We start from the raw sequence: 6,094 nt of genomic DNA, 5'->3' as shown, positions 1-6,094 counted from the left end.
CCCTGTCCCTCATACAGGATCAGAGGATCTTAGGGGTTGGAAGGAACCTCTGGAGAGCTTCCAGTCCAAGCCCCTGCCAGAGCCGGAGCAGAGAATCCAGCACAGGTCACACAGGAACACATCCAGACAGGGCTGCAAAGGCTCCAGACAAGGAGACTCCACAACCTCTCTGGGCAGCCTGCTCCAGGCCTCTGGGAGCCTCCCAGTGCAGAAGTTCCTCCTCATGTTGAGGTGGAACTTTGTGTGCTGAAGTTTCCATCCAGTGCCCCTTGTCCCATCACAGGGCACAAGGCAGCAGAGGCTGACCCTGTCCCTTCCTTCCTGCCCCCCAGCCCTCAGATGTTTACAGACATTTATTAGATCCCCTCTCAGCCTTCTCTTCTCCACACTAACCACCCCCAGGGCTCTCAGCCTCTCCTCCCCAGGCACTGCTCCAGGCCCTTCAGCATCCTTGGAGCCCTCCCTTGGACTCTCTCCAGCAGATCCCTGTCCCTCCTGAACTGCCACAGCTGCTCTCCCGGTCCCCATCGCGGCCTCTCACCGGTTGAGGTGCTCCTCCCAGTCGTCGGGGGGCGGTGGTGCGTCGGCGTCGGTGCGAGCGAACATTACGTGCCGCTCGCACTCGTTCATCACGCTCCGAGCCTTCTGGTTGTCGTACAGCGGCACCGGCGTGGCCGTCACCGTCTCCACGTCGATGGGGACCTCGGCCTCCCTGACAGCGACCGGCAAGAGAACGGCGGGGAGTCACCCAGCCTGGCCCCTGCTGGGCTTTGCGACCGGATGGTCACACAGCTGCCTATGCCGGTGGCTTGATGTTGGCAGCGTGAACCGGGCTCACCCCCGGCCCAAGCCCACATCCCGACCCTACAGCAAATCCTTGAGACCCAGCCCCGGCTCCCCTCCTTCCTTCCCAGCCCCGGCTCCCCTCCTTCCTTCCCAGCCCCATCCCAAGGCCATGATCATCAGTCCCCAGACCCACGCTGAGCCCCCCCAGCTCAGCCCCACACCTGCCCACAGCGGCAGGCTCCCCGTGACAGCTCCCCACAGATCCCCAAACCTGCTCCAGCCTCCCCATCCCCCCTGTGGTACCCCCAGCCCCACACTTTCCCCTCACAGACCTCTCAGGACCCCTCCAGGACCTATACAGCTCCCTCAGCCTACATGACCCCTACTCACCCCACACCTGCCCTGCTCTCTCCCCTCCCAGGTCCCTACATAGGCAGGGGTCCCCCTGGCACCCCAGAAGCCTCTCAGGACCTCTCTAGCCCACACACAGCTTCGCCAGCCCCACAGAACCCCAAACTCTCCCCTTACAGACTCCTCAGGACACCCCCAGTGCCTCAGTCCCTGCACAGGCACTTGAGTCCCGGAGGACAGAATCGGCTCCACAGACCCCAAATTCCTCCCCCACAGACCCCCAGCCACACATTATCCACTCACAGACCCCCAGCCCCACACTCTCCCCTCACAGACCCCCAGCCCCACACTCTCCCCTCACAGACCCCCCCAGCCCCACACTCTCCCCTCACAGACCCCAGCCCCACACTCTCCCCGCACAGACCCCCAGCCCCACACTCTCCCCTCACAGACCCCCAGCCCCACACTCTCCCCTCACAGACCCCCAGCCCCACACTCTCCCCTCGCAGCCCCTTCATCACCCCTCACCCCTCACTTTACACCCCCTCCCCCTTCTCCCCACACCCAAAAACCTCACAGAGCCACGCCGGGTTGCCTCCGGGGGGTGAGAAACAACATCCGTGTGGGCCTCGCCGCGCTGGCGTCGGGGTGAGCGCTCCAGGGCTTCGCGTAACTGTGATCCAAGCAAACCAAATCCAACTCCCGCTCGTGGACCGACAGCTGCAGCAATAAGGAGGTCCCCATCCTGCGGGCCGACCACTGGAAATCGCGCTCCCGGTCGCGATCGGGGCCGCGCTGCGACATGGCCGCGGCGGGGGACCGGGGGTGGCCCCCGCCGCGTCGCGCATGCGCTCGAAGCGGCCCCTAGGGGGCGCTGCTGGGGGGCCGTGGGTAGGGGCTGGAGGGAAAAAGCGGAGAGTGGATCGAGGTGGGAATGGGAATGGAGTCAGGGAAGCAGGGGAAGGCGGAATGGCTGTGGTTGGCAGAAGCCTTGAAGGTCGCGGATTAACCCAGCGCTGCCAGGGCACCGGCATAGCCTGGTCCTCAGCACGGCGTCTCCACGGCTTTGAAGCGCTTCCAGGGATGGGGATTCTACTGCTGGCAAGGGGAAGAAGTTGTTCCTCGTGGGCAAGCTGATCCTGCCCTGGGGCAACCTGAGGCCATTGCCTCTTGTCCTGTCCCTTGTTCCTTGGCACAAGAGCCCAACCCCCACCTGGCTCCAGCCTCCTCTCAGGGAGCTGGACAGAGCCAGAAGGTCTCCCCTCAGCCTCCTTCTCCCCAGCTCCCTCAGCTGCTCCTCCCCAGCCCTCTTCTCCAGACCCTTCCCCACCTTTCTTGCCCTTCTCTGGCCCTGCTCCAGCTCCTCAATGTCCTTCCTGTCTTCTGGAGAGCCTCCAAGCCTCCAGATCAACACTGCCACCCCACTTGATGTCATCTGCAAAGTCAATCTCCTCATCCAGATCGTCAATAGGGAGATTGAAGAGGACATGGGGACAAAGGGACACGGGGAGGAAGGACACGGGGACATGAAGATGTGGGGACTTGATACTGGAGGGACACACAGACATGGGGACATAAGGACATGGTGATGGAAACATGGGGACACACAGACATGGGGATGTGGTGACAAGGGGACATGGGGAGGCAGGGACATGGGAACATGAGGAAGTGGTGACATGGGGACACAGGGACATGGGGAGGCAGGGACATGGGGATGTATGGGCACAAGGACAGAGGGACAGGAGGAAGTAGTGACATGGGGACACTCAGACATGGGGATGCAGGGACATGGGGACATGAGGACACAGGCACAGCAAGACAGACAGGGGTGCATGTGAATATAGGTGAGTGTGGACACAGGGACATGGGGACACACAGGGACATGGGGGCACAGGGACTTGGGGACAGTGACACAGGGACATAGGGACATGGGGACACGGGGACACAGGGACATGGGGACACATGGACATGGGGACACAGTGACATAGGGACACAGGGACATGGGAACATGGGGACATGGGGACACATGGACATGGGGACACAGTGACATGGGGACACAGTGACATAGGGACACAGGGACATGGGGACATGAGGACATGGGGACATGAGGACACGGGGACAGCAAGACAGACGGGGTGCATGTGAATATAGGTGAGTGTGGACACAGGGACATGGGGACACACAGGGACATGGGGACATAAGGACATGGGGACACAGGGATTATGTGGACATAGGAACACATGGACATGGGGACACGGGGGCACAGTGACTTGGGGACACGGGGACACAGGGACATGTGGACGCAGGGACATGGGTACCCAGTGACACAGGCACACATTGACATGGTGCCAGCCACCAAGCCAACAGCAACATCCCTGCCCTGCCCACCCCCAGGTGCCATTCTGGAAGGAGGTGTCCTGGTGCCATGGTGACAGCACCTTGGTGACAGTGTCTGGGTGGCACAGCAGCCAGGGCATGTGGCCATGCTGCGCCTGCTGGTGGCCAGTGCCCACATCCCCAGGGTCACTGGCTGTGGGCATGGGGTACATGTCTCTGCCCGCTTCCGAGGTACTGCTGGGGACAGGGAGGGGGACACCCTGGTGGCATCAGCCATTGCCACCTGCTGGGGTGACATCAGCCAGCCTGGGGCAGCAGGGTGCATCCTCGTGTGACAGGAAGGTGCCAACCACAGTGTTGGCTATCCCCATGCGTGGGCACAGTGCCAGCCTTCCCCTGGTACCTCAGTGTCATGCCACCACCTCCCTTCCTGTGTCCCCCACCAGGAGTACCCAGGAGCACCCGGGTGGTGCCAGGGGAGCACAGCCCCACCTGGAATGAGGTGAGGTGACCCCAGGGTGGCCTGCAGTGGCATAGGGACGCTCAGGTCACCCCACCGACCCCTTGTCACCTCTTCCCCCGACCCCAGACGCTGGCATGGTCGCTGGGCACTCGTCCCCTGGCCCCCACGGACAGCCTGACCCTGCGCCTCCGGCACTGGGGCCAGCCAGCATCCCAGGGGTGAGTAGCGCCCATGGGTGGGCAGCACCCATGGGTGGGCACCCTGGGTGGGCACCACCCCTAGCATGTCCCCCCTCACCATGTCCCCCCCGTGTCCCTGTAGGGACCTGGGTGCCACCACGGTGTCTCTGGACCGCTTGGCAGCCGACCCTGGGCTGCTCCTGACCCTCGGTGACATCCCTCTGCTGGACCCGCAGGGACAGCCCACAGGGGTGAGCACCCAACGTGCCCCCAAGCCAGCAGCACCCCGGGGTGCCACCATGCGCAGCCTGGGGTGCCACCTGTCCCTTTGCAGTGCACTGCCACCTTCCGCTGCTCCTACACCCCCCGCGGCAGGGCTGGGGACACCACCGCGGTGCCCCTGCCGGGGCAGATGTCACCTCCGGCAGCCTCCTCAAGGTCACCACCGCACCCCCGCAGCAAGGCGCCGGCAGGGAGCAAAGAGGATTTCCAGGTATGGCACCCGCGGGTGTGGGGGCACCCATGGGTGGCATCCCGACCGCTGGACATCTGTGCCGTAGGTGCGGGTGAGGGTGATCGAGGGCCGCCAGCTGCAGGGCAATGACATCAGGCCGGTGGTGAGGGTGCTGATCGGACAGCACCGCTTCAGGACCAGGATTCGGACGGGCAACAACCCCTACTACAACGAGGTGACACCGGGGTGGGCACAGGGGTCCTGCCAGTGGCCCCTCAGCCTACCCTCCCTCACCCCCCGCTTTTTGTTTTACCCAATTTTCCAGGTCTTTTGCCAAAACTTCCGCCTGACGCCAGCCCAGCTGGCAGCGGAGCTCATCCGCATCCAGGTCCGGGGGAGGGGCACCTTGTGGCACCTGGGTGGGGACAAGGGGCGAGGAGGTGGCCTCTGACGAGGCGTCCCCCTCCTCGTCACAGGTGCTGCACTCCCGAGCCACCCGTGCCAAAGCCATCATCGGGGGCTTCCAGGTGGGGCTGGGGGCCTGGGCACGGCGGCGCTGCCCCAGGGCCCTCGGGCAGCTCTCACTCCCTTTGCCATCCCCACAGCTGGACGTTGGCACCGTCTACAGAGCACCAGGTGGGTGGAGGGCTTGCGGTGATGCCACCTGACACCGAGGTGATACTGAGGTGACGTTGGCAGCTGGCTCCGTGGTGCCTGCAGGCAGAACGGGCCAGGGCTGGGCTTTGGGAAATGAATGGCTGTGGGTGGGATAGAGAGCAGGAATCCAGAGCAGATGGGGACTGGGCACAGCAGCAGGAGACACTGGGAGGAGAGAGAGTGGATCCTGCCCTCCTCTACAGCAACCTGAAAAGAGGTTGGAGCCAGGTGGGGGTTGGGCTCTTGTGCCAAGGAACAAGGGACAGGACAAGAGGCAATGGCCTCAGGTTGCCTCAGGGCAGGTTCAGGTTGGCCATGAGGAACAATTTCTTCCCCTTGAGGGCTGTCCAGGCCTGGCCCAGGCTGCCCAGGGCAGTGGTGGAGTCTCCATCCCTGGAGGGGTTTCAAAGCCCTGGAGACGTGGTGCTGAGGGCCATGGCTTGGTGCTGCCCTGGCAGTGCTGGGTGAAGGGTTGACCTTGATGATCTTCAAGGTCTCTTCCCACCCAAACAGTTCTCTGATTCTCTGATCTCTCACCCTGCCAGGACGCTGCTTGAACTGGAAGTGGCTGAGCCTGCAGCACCCCCAGCGCCCCGAGGCTGGCACCCAGGGGTACCTCCGGCTCAGCCTGGCAGTGCTCCGTGCCGGAGAAACGCTGCCAGTGAGTGTCCCCCACACCACCCTACCCAGCACCCCCCAAAACTACACTCCTCCCAGGGGGGTGAGGGGGGATCCCCACTTTTTCACCTCCCCAGGAGCAGGAGGAACCAGGGAAGGATGAGGACGTGGAGGCCAACCTGCTGCAGCCATCGCCCTGCGCGGCCACCCTGCAGCTCCGCATCTACCGCGCCGAGGACCTGCCGCAGG

This window comes from Indicator indicator, unplaced genomic scaffold (genome assembly GCF_027791375.1).
Source record: "Indicator indicator isolate 239-I01 unplaced genomic scaffold, UM_Iind_1.1 iindUn_scaffold_65, whole genome shotgun sequence".
Classification (NCBI taxonomy): Eukaryota; Metazoa; Chordata; class Aves; order Piciformes; family Indicatoridae; genus Indicator; species Indicator indicator.
This window is presented reverse-complemented; position numbering follows the sequence as displayed.